Raw genomic sequence first — 18,511 nt, forward strand, 5'->3', positions numbered from 1 at the left:
GCTAAGTGATAAGACCACCTATCATGATTCCCTTTCTCTGAAATGTCCAGAGTGGGCAAGTCTATAGAAACAGAAAGTCAATTAGTGGTTGTTTATGGCTAGGTGGGGGTCTACGGGGGTAGTAGTCAGCTACAGGTAAGCGATTTCTTTTTGAGGTCATGAAAATGTTCTAAAATTGACTGTGGTGATGGTGACACTACTCTGTGAATATACAAAAATTCATGCATTGTACACTGTAAATAGGGGAATTGGCCAGGCACGGTAGCTCATGCCTGTAATCCCAGGACTTTGGGAGGCTGAGGAGGGTGGGTCACTTGAAGCCAGGCGTTTGAGACAAGTCTGGGCAACATGGCAAAACCCCGTCTCTACTAAAAATACAAAAATTAGCTGGAGTTGGTGGCATATGCCTGTAATCCCAGCAACTGGGGAGGCTGAGGCAGGAGAATTGCTTGAATCAAGGAGGTGGAGGTTGCAATGAGCTGAGATCACACCACTGCACTCCAGCCTGGGTGATAGAATGAGATCCCATCTCAAAAAAAAAAAAATAAAAAAAAAAAGAATTGTGTGGTATGTGAATTATATCTCAATAAAGCTGTTTAAAAATGTCAAAGTTCATGGCACACCCGTGGATGATTCACAAAACACCACGTGGCATGGTACGCCCACTGGAAACCACAGCCTGAGACACGCTCACGTGCAGGGAGGGCCTGGACTAGAAGCTTTCAGAAAGAACTCTATCCCTGACCAAGATTCAGCTCCAACTCTGGGATTCCACAACCCTTGGATGGAACAACAGCCTCTTCAGCTGTACCAAAGCGAGGAAGGGATGGAAGAACAAAGAATCCCCAACACCCTCTCCCAGCCAAACAGCCAAGAAGGCCTCATCTCAACCTTCCACAGCCCCTGTGTGCATGCTGTATTTTATAAACTCATGTCAGCACCCAAGATAACATGTGCGTGCTTAGAATTAAGCCCTTTTTAATACTAGAGATGGGAGGAACAGAAATCAGTCAAGAGGAGGAAGAGGAGGGACTTGAGTGTTCCCTGTCTTGCCTTGCATGTGCCTTAAAATCTGAGGGCCTGGCCGGGCGTGGTGGCTCATGTCTGTAATCCCAGCACTTTGGGAGGCCAAGATGGGCGTATCATCCAAGCTCAGGAACTTGAGACCAGCCTGGCCAACATGGCGAAACCTTGTCTCTACTGAAAATACAAAAATTGGCAAGGCGTGTTGGTGTGAACCTTTAATTCCAGCTACTCAGGAGGCTGAGGCAGGAGAATCACTTGAACCCAGGAATTGAAGACCGCCATGAGCTGAGATCACACCACTGCAGCTCCAGCCTCGCGACAGAGTAAGACTGTCTCAAAAACCACCGCCACCACCACCAAACAAACCTGAGGACCTGTGGCAGCATAACCACTGCAGCCGTGGGTTTGAGCAGAAACAGCCCAGCTTGGTAGAGACTGTTGAGGGTCAGGACACAGGACTCAGGGATCCTCTGTCGATTTTTGAGCACTGACGCCTTTGAACAAAGTGCATAGGAAGCATTTTGGAGTCCCAGGGCTTGGCTGCAACTGTTAAAGTGCTACTGACGGGGGTGATGACACGCATTCTCTTGAGGATGGTCTGTCACTGGCTTCCTTGAATACTGGACCTTCTTGGAAGGCAAAGCAAGCCTAGATCCTCAGTGACAACCTGGTGACAAGACTGCTGGTGACAAGCAGCAGTCCAAGCTGCTGTGGCTGCTGCCTTTCTCTGCATTGCTGTACTCTCCGGGCCTGCTCCTGGCCACACCCCTTCCCTGTGTCCCCTTATAGCCTTGACCAGCCGCTTCCAGAGCCTTCATCACCTCAGTCTCCTTAAATCTCAGCATCTTCACTTTTCATCAGCAGGACAAGAATGACACTTACCTGAGACAGTTGTCTTTATGGATGTTTAATAAGCGGATTCACGGGAAGCACCAACCACAGGGGCTTAGTGCGAGGCTGCAATAGGTAGAAAGTTTGTTCCCACCTGAATGTTACACTGGGCAGGAGTATGGTACCCCAATGTGACCAGTCTCTAGCTGAGCTGGCGAGACAAGGTCTTGGGTGCCGCTCCCTCCCTCTGAATGTTTGGCCGTGCTCCAGGAAGAGCCCTCCATCTATGAATACCAAAGCATAACCCTTAGCCACCTTAAGGTGGACTGTGGCTTCTCCCCAGCCACGCCCTGGCATTGCCCTTCCTCCTGAAGGGTTACACAGCAGCCCGAGGGCCCCAGATCAAGTCACCCTACAGCTTCCAGCTGGCTGGCCCCTCCTGTCCCTGCAGGCTGGCATCCTGTCTGCAAGCTTGCCTTAGCACACCATGGGGGTGGGCCACATGGGTCTCCACCCTCCTGACTGACAATTGACAGTTTCCAAGAAGCAGGCTACGCTCAAGTGCAGCTGCCGAGTGGGCTCTGAGCACAGCCCTGGGCTCTGCAGCCACCTGCACACCCCTCTCTCTGAACGCCAACCCGGGTGTCCGGCCACCATCAAGGTGACTGTGAAGTACTTAAGGCTGTGCGCTTTCCGTTCCACAAAAATCATCACTGGGAGTCCCTTTGATTTCCAGGGAAACTGGGGCTTCTTGCTGCACTTCCTGTCAGGACGGCTCTTTGAACAAGCTCACTCCATAATTTCGAGTTTGAATCTCGTTTTAAATGGCAGTTAAAAATTGTATGTGGCAGTTCACAATGAAATTTAGCTTGACAGCTTGGACATAAAACTAAAAATAAATGACTTCACATCCAAATAATAAGTAATAACAATGTTAGCCTGCATAAGAATAGCAGGGCTGGATTCAAATACAATATTAATTTTAGGAATATGAGTGACTGGGGAGAGACAGAGACAAAGAAACAAATCCTTCATATAGCAATCGGCTCCTCTTATCCCCCAGGCAACTGGCTGCCTTTCACCTCCGCGGCACAGCAATTATGTGGTGTAATGGAGGCAGCGCAAATAAGCAGAAAGATTTTATTAAACCAAATGAGCAAATCATCTGCGTATTATTGCGATTTGATTGACACTGACAAGTGTCGAGCAGACGCGGATGTGAATATGATAAAGAAGCTTGCAGCAAAGCTCTTGATAATGTTACTCTTGATAAAGTTGCCTGGCCACCCTCTCTAAGTAAATAAAGGGGAGAGGAATATGACGCATATTAATTCACCCAGTTTGCAGCCTACTGGAAGACAAGAGGGGAAAAAAAGTTGCAATGGGTTCAGCGCGTGGCATTTTATATGAATACCAAAATTGCATTCATGATTCACATAGACTTTACGATAATATATCAATATTAAAACTAAAGGTCATTCCACATAACAGTTAAGCTGCCTGAGCTTCAACCTTTATACCAATAACAGACTCTAGAAAGTAAGGAAGAAATATTTGAATACTCTAAAAAAAAAATTTTTTTTTAATTTGGAAGGATTGCTGGCTAACGCTAGCACAGGTGGCCCCTCACCCACCTGCCTTCTCCGGGGACAATTAAAGGGCTACCTCAAGGATGGCTGCATTTGAGACAGCTGGTGCTGCCGAGTGAGGAAAGGTGATTAATTGCCACAGGCCTTCGGGCCCTCGTACAGGGCTACGTCTCACTAATGATTCCCTTATGAGCTGCAGGAGTGCCTGCCATAGTCAGAGCTCCACGGAGTCAGCACAAAACTTTACTCAGCTGCTCAGGGTGCTCCGAGCAAACGGCCCAGCATGAGGAAGGCTCTGTCTAGGATGATTTAGGGGGAGACCTGCCTGGAGGCAGGGGGCTGGCCACGATGACCTCTGGAGCTCCCTTCAGGGGGTGGTTTGCTCCCATTCTGTCAGTCGGGCTGGCTCACACAAAAGATTGTCCTGGGTGGGTGGACAGACCCTGAGAATTTTCCTGGAAGAGGGGCTTAAAGAAGAAAATGGAGACAAGGGCAGTCTGCTCGTCCACATTGAGGTGCTGTTCACGCAAAGCAGACAGCCGTTTCCATAGAGTAAGTGAAACCAGTGTGAGAGAAAGGAGTATTTATGCTGGAAAGTTGATCTGGCCCTCAGACTCATGGGCAGATTCAGAGGTCTTACCTACTGAGACTGGGTGGCCAGGGAGCCTGGTGGCTAGAGTCAGCTTGTCCAGGCTCAGAGCCCACTGTGCCTCATTTAAGGTAACTCTGCATCCAGTGACCTCTACAGTAGCTTAAAATTGGTGGGAGTAGTTACACCATGGAAACTGGCCATTGTGGGTGTAGTTACACCATGGAAATTGGCAAGCGCTATAAATCAGGACTCCTCCCCAACAGCTCATTTTAAAACATTTTAACAGCACCCCACTGGCTGACTCAGGGCACAGACACCTGGCTATTTTATCTAGAACTGACTGAGTCTTTATGAAAGCCAATTTGGTGCAAAACAAGAGGGAAGAAAAAGGCTGAACTCACTTCAGCCTATACAATAATGCTAACAACTTCTCTAGGTGATTTTCTACCTCTTTTGGGGAAAGAATTCGGGTACTCTGGCTTCCAAGCTCCTCTCTAAGGCAGCGCCGGAGTAAATGGGGTGGGACGTGGGGGTGTTGCTGAAAATGCCTGGGTCTTGTGGAAGGTGTCCTTGTCTGCTGATTACTGCTGACCTTGCTGGCATCCTAAATGGGTGAATTCAGGCTCTGGTCTCCCTCGGCCTAGTCACTGTCTGGGCCTGGCTCAGCCTCGCCCTCCCCTAGCCTTCTGGCCTCGTTAGGCCTCCCTCATCTGCTGTGGAGTCACCTGGCCCATGCTGAGGGGGAAGTGCCTGGGTTGTGTCCACACCTCCAGGGAGCAGAAGGCCGCTCAGAAATCCCATGCAGCTCCTCTGCTGGACCACGACCACCCACACTACTTTGCTTATCCAGGTGGATGGAGAGCGAGCAGGGGATCTATTTCCCGGTTCTCAAGGGGAGTTGGGGCAGAGATAACCTCTTCCCTTAGCCTCCTCTTATTCCTTTATCTTACACCTTTCCCTTTCCCGGCCAAGATGTGAAGGAGAGAGGTCAGGACACATGTCCAACTTCACCTCTCATCCATCTCTGTCTCTCCCACCTTCCTCCTCCTGCATCTGCCAAGGTCAATGATATTCAATGTTTTCGGGCTACCAGTCACGACCCATTCCTGGGAGAGGGACTGAAGTCAAGGGGTTATGACCAGCATTAATACAAATTTAAAAAGGATTTTAAAAATGATAAATTGTCACAAATAAGGCTAAGAATTGTTTTCTAAAATTTGTTTTGTGTACGTGTCTGTGTGCACACACGAATGTCCTGCTGTGGGTCATGGAAAAATATGTGGCAGCCACTCTTCTGCATGATATTCTATCACAGAGCAACAGGCTGCATATCCCAAGGGACACAGGGTTGTCTTCTCCACATGGGAGATCTCCAAGCACTGAGGCTCCCTAGCCTAGCTCTTGACTTGCTGAGGATATTTTTCTTAAAAAAAGAAAAAAAAGGAAAAAAAAAAAGGAAATCTCCAAGTCTGGTTTGCCATGCAAAGTCCACTTATGAATGTCAAAACCTGAGCATAATTCTTTCTCTTGCATTTCCACTGTAAACAAGCGTGACCTCTTCCACTCCTTGAAGATGACCAATGCCTCTGGCCAACTGGGGAGAGGCTCGTTTTCAGAAAGGCCAAAGAAAAAAGGAATTAATGTATTTTTTCAAACAACATCTCTTGTTCTATGCTAATGGTATAAGAGGCTGTTAGGCTGACCCCCCATCTATGGGGCCCTCCTCGCTTCGTCAGTGGCGAAGTTTCTCAGGGTAGCGATGGACACTGTGTATAGACACTGAGCTACAGTTTCTCAAGAGGTGCTCAGAGCTAAACTGATCTGCATCTGAGAAGCCTCCGCTGTCCATCCTGTTGCCAATGCCATGAGCCACACTTGGCTTTAACGAGCAAATCTATGTGCGATTGTGCAAAAGCCGAGTTAAGTGGCTCAGAGGTTCCTTCTACCAGGACTAAGCCAGGTTGTTCTTGCAATCACTTTTTGCCATCTCCCCTCCCCTCTAGAGGGTCAGTTTTAGGAGGGTAGAGAATGTGTCTGCTTAACTCATCCTCACCCTCAGTCCTAACAGAGCATCTGAGGCATTTGGTATTGAAGTTGTGTAGAAAAGACAAACGTGGGATGGGTGTAGTTGCTCATGCCTGTAATCCCAGCACTTTGGGAGGTTGAGGCGGGCGGATCACCTGAGGTCAGGAGTTCAAGACCAGGCTGGCCAACATGGCCAAACCCATCTCTACTAAAAATACAAAAATCATCTAGGTGTGGGTGGTGGGTGCCTGTAATCCCAGCTACTCAGGGGGCTGAGGCAGGAGAATCACTTGAACCCAGGAGGCATAGGTTGCAATGAGCCGAGATCATGCCATTGCACTCCAGCCTGGGCAACAAGAGTGAGACTCCATCTCAAAAAATAAAAAATAAAATAAATAAATAAATAAATGTGAACTTATGTGGGAGAAGTGGCAAATCTCCTATATTCCTTTAAAGTATTTCTCTAATGCTGGGGTGTCTAATTTTTTGGCTTCCCTGGACCACATCGGAAGAATTATTATCTCGGCTCACACATAAAAAATACACTAACACTACAGATAGCTGATGAGCTTTAAAAAAATTCCCCAGAAATCTCATGTTTTAAGAAAGTTAGGCCTCATTCAAAGCCGTCCTAGGCCACATGCAGCCCGTGGGCCAAAGGTTGGACAAGCTTGCTCTAATGGGTTCCAGGGATTATTAAATTTGGTGTCTCAACCATGCCACAACAATAAGGCCAAAACACTTCTTGTGTGTTCTTTTACAAATCTGCAAACAGGCAGAAATCTGAGAGACAAATTAGGTGATTTCTGGTGTGCCAATCTTTTTATAAAATGTTATCACTTTTGTTTGTTGTTTCAGAAGAGTATTTTAAGAGCCCATCATTTAAAGTAAATGTATAGCTCACTGTGCACCACAGCAGAGCATTGTGTATCCTTTGTGTCTTTAAATACTACCATTACTGCTAGTAAAAGTGAGATACACACCCATCAATATATTTTATGCCCTTCTGTTCAGGAATACATACAACGATAACATCATTCCCTATTTAATTTTGAATACTAGTCTGAGGGGAAAGTAAACAAGGCTATATATTTTTTGGAGTAATAGGTCTCTAAATTCTACAAAATTTCAAGGGATAAAATCAGTCAGATATATCTTAAATGCTAACTGCCATTTCCCTGTGCTCTTAACAGGATTGAAAACCACAATGGTAGGATATTCAGTGTCTATAAAATATATGTATTCTAATCCTTGCTTTATGGCCTACAATAACTAAAACCTTATTTTAAATGAACAATTTTCCCAAAGTACCATTTTCAGTACTGTTTTCCTATTTCCTACGCACAGTGCAGACTTTGTAACCTGGTGCTCAAGACACATATAAGTTGAACCTTTGTTACTTCCCCAATCTTATTCACTCATTTGTATTAAGTTCCAGAATACATGTTAGGTTTTGGCAAGACAGATAAGACCTGTACAAGAGGGAAAAAAACTTCCAGATAATGGTAGGTGCTGTGAAGGAAATACACAGGGTAAAAACGGACAGGTAGCACTTTGGATGGGAGAGGGTGGCTTTGGGTAGAGATGTCACGGAGGCCCTGGGGAGGAGCTATGGGATCTGAGGGCCAGCTATGGGAAGGACCAGGTAGTCCCAAGGCCTTAGGAAGGGGAGTACCTGGCCTATTCAGAGTGAGTCGAGGGGGAGGGGTGGCCTGAGAACAGGTGTGTGTGGTCAGATCACACAAGGCCTCCAGAATCACAGTGAGAAATGTCAGTTTTATGTTAGAGAAATTTGAAGTTAAATATTGCATAGTGGCTTTTTTCTTCATTGCCAAAAGACAGGGAAAAACTCAAATGTTCCTCGCCTGGTGGATGGGTAGGCAAACTCTGTACATCCTTTTAAAGGCATACTACTCAGTAATGAAAATGAACGATGGGTACATGCAAAAACATGGGTGAATTTCAGATGCGTTATGCCAAGGAACAAAAGCCAGACTTTGTGGGAGTCATCCATTGCTGCCAACAAAACTATTCCTGAACTTGGCAGGAGCAGGGAAGTACAATCCTACTGTGTATTTGGAAGGAAAACTTGAAGGACAGCACAACAGCCTGTTGTAGAAGTTGTAACTGCCTACTTGGGAGACTGAGGCAGGAGAATTGCTTGAACCTGGGAGGTGGAGGTTGTAGTGAGCCGAGATCACACCACTGCACTCCAGCCTGGACAACAGAGTGAGACTTTCCCAAAAAAAAAAAAAAAAAAAAAAAAAAAGTTACAACTGTGTCTCTGCCTTACTTCTAGGAAGAGTCCTGTGATTCTTCACAAATGCACCTCCTCCTTGACGCTTTGCGAGGTGGAAGAGACAGAAGCACGCCATTCACAGTACTTGTTATTCACGTTACTCATTATTCACATTACTGGAAGCAAAATGTACTATTGTATTGAGTCAGCTGGCGAAAGAGAAGTGTCCCGTGACATAGCACAAGCTGTGACAGGCAGTGAGATGGCAGGGACTGGGGTGACCAGTGCAGGGTTGCACAGCCACACAGTCCCGTGCTGGTTCTCCCACTGACACCTGTGTTTCCCCAGACTCTCAACACTTCATTTATTTTTATTTTTTTTTGGAGACAGAATCTCACTCTATTGACCAGGCTGGAGTGCAGTGGCACCATCTCAGCTCACTGCAACCTCTGCCTCCCAGGTTCAAGTGATTCTTGTGCCTCAGCCTCCCGAGTAGCTGAGATTACAGGTGCACACTACCACACCTGGCTAATTTTTTTTTTTTTTTTTTTTTTTTTAGTGGAGACTGGATTTTACCGTGTTTTCCAGGCTGGCCTTGAACTCCTGACCTCAGACGATCTGCCTGCCTTGGCCTCCCAAAGTGCTGGGATTACAGGCTTGAGCCACTGAGCCCGGCCCCAGACCCTCAACACTTCAGAGCCTCAGTTTCCCTCACCTGCGAAAGTTGTGCCTAGGATCTCTAAGATCCCTTCCATCTATAAACTGTTAGTCATCATTCTGTGATTTAATGACACACTGCTTCTTGTGCGACAAGCTGGGAGCGCCCTCAATCCCTGAAGCACATGCCCATGCCTTTTCCAGGGTCATTTGGATACCACCTGTGTGATTTATGCCACATCTGCTGGCCACCTGCTCTACTGGTCGCTTATCCTCTTCCTTCAAATGAACTCACTTTTTAAAACAAATTTAAATGGGTTTATTTTAAAAGTAAACTTTTGACAGGGTACAGTGGCTCGCGCCTATAATCCCAGCACTTTCGGAGGCCAAGGTGGGCGGATCACTTGAGCCAGGAGTTTGAGACCAGCCTGGCAAATAGTGAGACCATGTCTCTACAAAAAATACACACACACACATGCCAGGGATGGTGGCGCATGCTTGTAGTCCCAGCTACTTGAGAAGGTGGAGATGAGAAGATTGTTTGAGCCTGGAAGGTTGAGGCTGCAGTGAGTTGTGATTGTACCACTGTGTTCCAGCCTGGGTGACAGAGAAGTACTGTGTCTCAAAAAATATATAAATAATAGTAAGTTTTTTTTTTTTTTTTTTTTTTTTTGAGACAGAGTCTCACTCTGTCACCCAGGCTGGAGTTCAGTGATATGATCTCAGCTCGCTGAAACCTTGGCCTCCTGAGTTCAAGGGATTATCCTACCCCGGCCTTCCGAGTAGCTGGAATTACAGGCATGTGCCACCATGCCTGGCTAATTTTTTGTATTTTTAATAGAGATGGGGTTTCACCATATTGCTCAGGCTGGTCTTGAAGTCCTGGCCTCAAGTGATCCACCTGCCTCAGCCGCCCAAAGTGTTGGGATTACAGGCATGAACCACCACACTTGGCCTAGAAGTAAACTTTATATCACAATGATAAATGGGGGAAAAAATATCAGTGAGACTAGCCGATTAGAAGCCAACTAAAAAAAATAAATACCATGAAAGCAAAGCATTGTTGCCAATTTCTGGTATGATACTATTACAGCTGGAGACTTGAGTCTGTCTGCTTGCTTGCCTTTTTTTTTTTTTTTTTTTTAAAAAGGGAGGTGTGATTGAAGAGAGGTGTTAAAGACCTATTAGCTCCAAACTGAGACTTTCTCCTTGCTTTCTCTGAAGGCTTAAAAGATAATTGAAAAGGGAATAACTTTGTCCTTTGGTGACTCAGTGTTAATGCTGTCTACCTGCTACGTAATACAATTTCCCATTACATGCAGGTCCACCTCCCACACTTGGAGAAACGTTGAGTTTGGCGTGCATTATAATAATTTATACAGGAGCTGGTTCCCTTGCTTCCCCTGACTGAACTCCCGGAGGCCAGGTGGGTTCTGGTTCCTTTATCTCTGCAGCCCTACCAGATGCCCCTTCTGACTTCCTGGCAGAGGGCTTGGCGGCATCTAGAGCAGGTCAAGCCTTACGGAGGTGTGACAAGAGTGAGCCAGGGAATGAAGCAGGGGCAGCCACCATCACCAGCAAGGGGAGATCTCAGTCCTGGTTGCTGTTGCACTAAATTAATGAGCTTTGTCTGAAGTTCTAAAGAAGGGGGAAAGGGGTACAACAAAGAAGGAGTCAGGCCTGAGTTAAAGAGCTGTTTTGAGATGATTTTCAGAGATACTCGAGTCTCTCAGTGGGTATAAGTCTACAAAACAATAATTATAGAATGAATGCTTAAAATAAGTAAACGTTTTAGATAATTTTTTAAATGAAAAAACATGAGGTTTAGGGTCTCTCATAGTTTTTTCATGAAAAATTAGAGCCGAGCCTCCCCTGCAATGGGACAAATGGAGACCCTACCTGGACAGCTCATAGCAGGCGCTGTGGGGGTGCAGCTGGCCTCCACAGTTTTAAAACCTTCCCAGGTGATTCTGACAGGCAGCCAAGGCTGAGAACATTGGATCAGAAAATTCATAAATAAAGAGAAAAACTTGGCCCAGGTGAATGTGTTTGCTCGTTACCACATGGGCCCCCTCCGTACCAGATAACTCCTTGTGCCCCAAAACACACACCTCATCTGCATTTTGTGACCTGTGAAAATAAGTCAGCTATACTCTCAACATCATTCGCCATTAGGGAAATGCTAATTAAAACCACAATGAGGTGCCACTTCACACCCAGTAGAATGACTATTATCAAACAAAAAATAACACGTGTTGGCAAAGATGTGAAGAAATTGGAACCCTTGGTGCATTGCTGGTGGGAACGTAAATGGTGTAGCTGTGATGGAAAATGTGGTGGTTCCTCAAAAAGCTAAATGTAGAATTAGCCTATGACCCTGCAATTTCACACCTACGTATATTCAGAAGAACTGAAAACAGGGACCCAGGCAAGTACCTGCATACACACAGTAGCCAAGCGGTAGGAAAAATTCAAGTGTTCATCAACAAATAAATGGATAAACAAAATGGCATACACATATACAATTATTCAGCCTCAAAAATTGAACATTATTCAGCCATAAAAAGAAATGCAATTCTGAGAATCCTACAAATAAGCAAACTTTGAAAGCGTTATGCTAAGTGAAATAAGCCAGACCCAAAAGGAACAATATTGTACAATACCACTTACGCAAGATATGTAGAATAAGTAGATTCATAGAGGAAGTAGACTAGGTTAGCAGGGACTGGGAGAGGTTGGTGTCTAATAGGTTTGGAGTTTCCGTTTGGAATGATGAAAAAGTTCTGGAAATAGGTAGTAGTGATAGTTCACATGAAATTGTAAATGTGCTTGTAGGAGTCCATTCTACATTGCTATAAAGAAAAAGCTCTGGAAATGGGTAGTGGTGATAGTTACATGAAATTGTAAATGTGCTTGTATGGGTCCATTCTCACATTGCTATAAAGAACTACCCGAGACTGGGTAATTTATAAAGAAAAGAGGTTTAATTGACTCACAGCTCCACAGGCTGTACAGGAAGCATGACTGGGGAGGCCTCAGGAAACTTACAATCATGGCAGAAGGCGAAGGGGAAACAGGCACGTCCTCCAAGGCCAGGGAAGGAGGAAGAGAATGAAGGTGGAGGTGCTACACACTTTTAAACAACCAGATTGTGTAACAACTCACTATCACAAGAACTGCAAGACGGAAATCAGCCCCCAAGATCCTATAACTTCCCACCAGGCCTCTCCTCCAACATTGGGGATTACAATTTGACATGAGATTTGGGCAGGAACACAGATCAAACCATATCACCGCTTGAAATAAGTCTTATATACATTTTAATCACAATCTTCAAAAAAAAAAAAAAAACGAATGAACTGGAAAAAAGAAAAGCCAGCTACAATGGGCCTCTCTAGGTATAGGGAGATCTTTCCAAACTCCACATGGAACGACCCATCAAGTCAGCGGAGAGACCCATAGAGTCAGTATGCACCTCCTGGGATCAAATCCCATGGATGCAGGCTGCTCTCTCGATCTCTGTGCCTCAGTTTTCTTAATAAAGTGAGAATACCAACATTGTTCACCTATTTGGTATGTAACAAAACTGAGTGAAATATGTATTCATATTGCATGAACAGGCATACATAAATATGTAAAGCATTTAGCACAGTGGCTGGTATACAGTAAGCGCTCAATGATATTAATAGCTACTGGTACCACTATCATCACCCATGCCTGTAGTGAAGTGTCTACCTTGACCCTGATCTCCATTCCGAAGGCAGGATGCATTTTGAGAGTGATGAAAATATTCTGGAATTAGTTAGTGGTGATGGTGGCATGACCTTCTGGATATACTAAAACCCACTGAATTGTAGTATGCTTTAAAATAGTGGATTTTATAGTACATAAGTTATATCTTTTTTTCCAAGGAAGATTACATAGTCATGTAAAGTTTTCTGTGATGTAGACAGAATTGTGTGTAGGGAGCGGGTACATATTTGCTAAGCCTCAAAGTCATGGACACCGCACTCAAGGGCGATTTGCCAGCATAGCAGAGAAAGGCTTGAGAGCTGCTGGTTTGTAAGAGCTCCCCTGGGGGTGTCGGAGAGCAGCCTGCCTCAGACCCTGGGAGGCCCAGTCATCTCTGTTCTCTCAGCAAAACAAGAAGCCGCAACATGGACCCATCATCTTGCAACACGTGTGATAGCCTCCTCTGAACCTCCAGGCCCGGCATGAAGGATGTCACGCCTGTTTAGCCACCTGTGGGGGTCGATACCTGCCACACATTCGGTTGGCTGGAAAGGTGGCCAGCCTGAGTCTGAGGTCGCCTCTGACCAGGCAGCAACATTAGCAGCCACAACGGTGTCAACACCTTCCTGCCAGCAAGCACCATGCATGATAGGTGGCTTGTTTTCACGAACAAACTCTGAAGACGGGGGACCAGTCACCTCCTGCCCTTGCCTGTTTCCACCACAGCCTCGGGGCCAGCCATACCTGACTCTCTAGTTACCTACTGAAAGGGAGGAGTGGAGTCGGACCTTCCACTGGCAAAATCCAACAAAAACCCCTGGGGTGTGGGGGATCCTGCTGAACTAGAAGCAGGCTCACCAACATCCCAAATCCATAATCTCCCTGCCCCTTCCACCTTCACACACACCGCCTCCAGCTTTTGCCCTGCTTTGTCCCTGGAATCCCTTCTTACCTTGGTTCATAGGATAAACCTGCAGGGCAAGAGGGATGGAGGAAGATCAGCCACGAACCAGCAATCCCAGTCTCACTTCTACGCAGGGCTAACACCGGGCTTGAAAGACAGCTCGAGCAGAAGGTGGGACCGTGCCGATCACCTTAGTGGGCTCGGCCATCTTGAAGGAAATGCTCAGAAGGGACACCTGCTTCACGGTGTTAACAAGAATGGGCAGCACCTGCTTCGGCAGCGCCACGAGGTCAGCATCTGCGTGGGCCACGCCCCCCACCTGGCGGCTGCTGACACAGCACCGGAACGCATTTCCTGCCTGGGTCACTCAGAGGCGCTCAAGCCCGGGATCCAAGCGGGAGGGCTGAGTGCGGAGAGTATTTGGCAGGTGTTGTGGGAAGGTAGGAGGTGTGAGCAGGGGACGGATTCGAAATTTTCTTGTAACCCAGAGACTGGAATTTTGTGAATATGTTGGAACTATTTCCTTCTGGGGCAGGAGAGACAATTCCTGCTCATACTGTTCGTGTGATAAGAAGGAAATCTAGCAACACCCAACCCAAATCCATCAAGAGAAGAGTTGGAAAATGTGTCGGCTCTCAGGACAGAGGAAGAGAGAAGAACCAGCCTTTCAGTCTGGAGGATGATCTCCAAAGCTCAAATCTAGGTATTCAGGGAAACATTGCCCCACACACAAAAACTTCAATGCTACTATGATTATTTAGGAAAGATGTCATGCTTAAATATTCACAGTGTATTGTCTGCCAATCATACCTCAATAAAGCACTTGAGATTTTAAAATATATTAGCTGGGCGTGCTGGCTCACACCTGTAATCCCAGCACTTTGGGAGGCCGAGGCCGGTGGATCACGAGGTCAGGAGTTTGAGACCAGCCTGGCCAACATGGTGAAACCCCTTCTCTACTAAAAATACAAAAAATTAGCTGGGCGTGGTGGCAGGTGCCTGTAATCCCAGCTATTTGGGAGGCTGAGGCAGGAGAATCGCTTGAACCCAGGAGGTGGAGGTTGCAGTGAGCTGAGACTGTACTACTGAACTCCAGCCTGGGCAACAGTGAGACTCTGTCTCCGGCCTCCCAAAGTGCTGGGATTACAGATATTATTAGCGACCTGCCCCTTGAAGTTTAGGTATCAGGTTCACGTTTCATTGACTTCTTGAAGAGGGAGGAAGGGAAGGTGTGACCCACACCGCAGGGCGGAGACTCCTGGTGTTCAGGTGATTTGTTGGAGGTTGGACAGGTAGAGTGGTGGAGCTGGGCCTCTGCGAATTTTCCACGAACATTTATGAGCTTGCTGTGGGCTGGTTGGTGGGAAAATTATCAGGGAAATATTACAGCGAGCGTTAAGAGAGGGTTCCTTTTCAGGAGTTGCCCCTGACTTGCTGTGTAACTGAGCAGCTGACGTCTTTCTGGACCTCCGTTTCTTCATCTGTAAAAGGGCCAAGAAAGGGGTCTCTGAGACCCCTTTTTGCTCTGGGAAGCCAAAGGTGATCTGTGAATAGTTTTTCTAACTTAAAAGCAACGTGCCAGGTGCAGTAGTTCATGCCTGTAATCCCAGCGCTTTGGGAGGCCAAGGTGGGCAGATCACTTGAGGTCAGGAGTTCGAGACTAGCCTGTTCAACAGGGCAAAACCCCATTTCTACGAAAAATACAGAAAAATTAGCCAGGCATGGTGGCAGATGTCTGTAATCTCAGCTACTCGGGAGGCTGAGGCAGGATAATTGCTTGAACCTGGGAGGTGGAGGTTGCAGTGGGCTGAGATCGCACCACTGCATTCCAGCCTGGGCAACAGAGCAAGACTCTGCCTCAAAAAAAAAAAAAAAAAAAAAAAAAAAAAAAGTAACCTCTCCATCCCACCCAAATATTGAAAAGAAGGACCCATCTCCTTTCCCAAATTAAGCGGCACTTTTCTTTCTAATCACAACTTTGATTCTGCTCTGAAATCGGCAGAGCAGAATCAAACTTTAGGATCTCTCACTCAGGATCCTAAAGTTATGAGTTATCTAATTCCAATGTCTTAGTCATTAAAGTGCCAGCAAATTATGTTTATGTGAATCAAAGCATACTTTTGGATTTAAGACTAAAAGCTTCGAATATCTGGTTTGTGTCTGTGTGTGTGTTTAAGAAAAACGACGCATATCAGCTGTTAGAAAAATCAGCTCACTTTGAGACCTCCATGCCATTATTGCCTCCTTTAATATTGCTGACAGTCTCTTGCAAATGTATCACAAGTTGGCATTTATTAGTGCGAGGCACAAGTAAGGGGCATGTTATTTGATTTGAATAACAGCTCGGAGCTACAGTTTGAGTCCGGAAATATATTAGTCAGAAACAATCTCATTTAATAACACAGAAACTAATAAAAGAAAAGTATTCCAACTGATTCAGAATTGAATTTATGAATATTGCTTTAGCAGGATTAATGATCAAAACCCCAACCTGTTTGTCACATTATAACTGACTTTTCCATTTAAATGCAAAACCAGAGTCAATGAGTCCAAAAGATTGTATATTGCTTTGAAGAAAATCAGTTCATTTTACATGTAAGCTTCCAAATTGGCAATAAACTTTAATTACAGGGTCAGATAATCAAATTATAATCAAATAGCCTCACATAAAAATCTATGTTTGAAATTAATGAGACACAAGCCTGCCACTTGGTATCACTGCACCTCTGTAACTTACTAACAGACATTTCATTTTCATTTAAAAGTCACCTTAAGGACTTCCTCCTCGATTTCCACCGTGTAGCTTAATTTGATTTAGAAAACATTTCATTCTTAGACCATGCAGTCCTTCGGATTTTCATATTCAGTTCTGCATTCCCCCGCCTCCTCTCACCTTGGGGAGGTCTGGTTTACAATTGATGATGGGATTTCCAAATTGGGACGATTGTAACCCTTTCCAACTGAGAGGTGTCTATACTGGGAAGAATCCTTGATCTGGTGTCAGGCATCATGGGACAGAGGCAGCATCCACACCATGGGACTGAGTGGCCTGGAAAATTTTGCCAGAGGAAAAAAATGTGTATAGCAAGCTTGTCCAACCTGCGGCCCAGGATGGCTTTGAATCCAGCCCAAAAGAAATTTGTAAACTTTCTTAAAACATTATGAGACTTTATTTTTGTGATTTTTTTTCTTTCTTTTTTTTTTGCTTATCAGCCATTGTTAGTGTTAGTGTATTTTATGTATGGCCCAAGACAATTCTTCTTCCAGTGTGGCCAAGGGAAGCCCAAAGATTGGACACCCCTGGTGTATAGCTTAGAAATACTTAAGTTATTTTGAAATCAGCAAATACATTGGCAAATGAATGGCATACCTGCTTCACTATCTCATGAGATCTGAACAAGCAGAATGCGAACTAATGCTTCAAAATCTCTTTTTTATCTTTAAAAGTGGTTTCTTTGTCTTCTTCAGTAACAGCAGCGTTTTTTGTCGGCATGATAAAGAGCCAGCTGCTTCCTCTTCCTGGCAAGCAGGCCAGCGGTGGCCATGGGAAAAGAATGAGGAGCCCAGCAGCCCGCGGAGGGGAATCTAAGATGCGCACACTTCTACCATTGGCACACTTTCTTCCTCTAAGGATTAGACTTTTCTCATAGCTCTCCCATAGAATAAAATAAATGGGGTGCAAAGCATCCGACAGCGTCACCAGATAAAAACAAATTTTTTATATATCCCAAATATTGCATGGGATATAAAAAAAAAAATTCCTTGTTTATCTGAGATACAAATTTAAGTGGACATCCTATATTTTTATTAGCTAAACTGGAAACCCTGGCCTGCAATAAGAATGGCAATAAATGCTCCTTTAAATGTTCAGAGCTTGACATCTTCTGAAACATTAAAGGATTTCATGGTGATTAACTTAACGTTTCCCAAACTTGCCAATGATCACCCAATCATAAGAATCAGCTGGGAGCCTTATAAAACTACGAAAGCCCAGCTGGCACGCTGGCTTACACCCATAATCCCAGTACTTTGGGAGGCCAAGGCAGGTGAATCACCTGAGGTCAGGGGTGTGAGACTAGCCTGGCCAACATGATGAAACCCCATCTCTACTAAAAATACAAGAAATTAGCTGGGTATGTGGTGGTGGGTGCCTGTAATCCCAGCTACTCGGGAGGCTGAGGCAGGAGAATGGCATGAACCTGGGAGGCGGAGATTGCAGTGAGGTGAGATTGCGCCACTACACTCCAGCCTGGGCAACAAGAGCGAAACTCCATCTCAAAGTAAATAAATAAAACTACAGGTGCCCAGGCCCATCCTACAATTACTTATTCAGTAAGCCCAGGGTTTAGGCTGGAAGTCTGTATTTGGACAAGTTTCCAAGAAAAGTTTGGAAAACAGTGCAAATATCGCAAATATCTCTTGTCACTACGTCCCTGAGAAGCAAGTGGTGATGGGGTTTGAGAGGTGAGGCAAAATTATTAACCGTCACTTTCAGCTGGGGAAATCATGGCTTAGAAAAGTTTTCAGCTGTATTTGTAACTAGGACCGATTGAAATGCCAGCCTCAAAATATTTTATTTCATTGCCACGTGAAGTAAAAGATCATACGGTTAAGAGATGGACAGGCAGGAGGCGTCTGACCCTGCAAGTTACTTCTATCAGCATAATTATGATCTTTGCTGTTTTGTCTGGCATGCCCAGGAGTCCCACTGGGAGCTATTAAAGAATGAGGTATTGATTACCTCTGCCTTGGGTGTTTTATCTGCAGTAAGGAGATCCTCCCGACCTCAAGTTTTCTCCATGTTTTTAACCCTGGAACAAAAAAATAAGAGTGTGATGGACCAAAAACCCATGAGAAGTTCCATCCATCAGAGCATGGAGGGTGAAGGGAAGGTGCCACGCAGGTGAGCAATTCTG

The sequence above is a fragment of the Piliocolobus tephrosceles genome, chromosome 17 (genome assembly GCF_002776525.5).
Source record: "Piliocolobus tephrosceles isolate RC106 chromosome 17, ASM277652v3, whole genome shotgun sequence".
NCBI lineage: Eukaryota > Metazoa > Chordata > Mammalia > Primates > Cercopithecidae > Piliocolobus > Piliocolobus tephrosceles.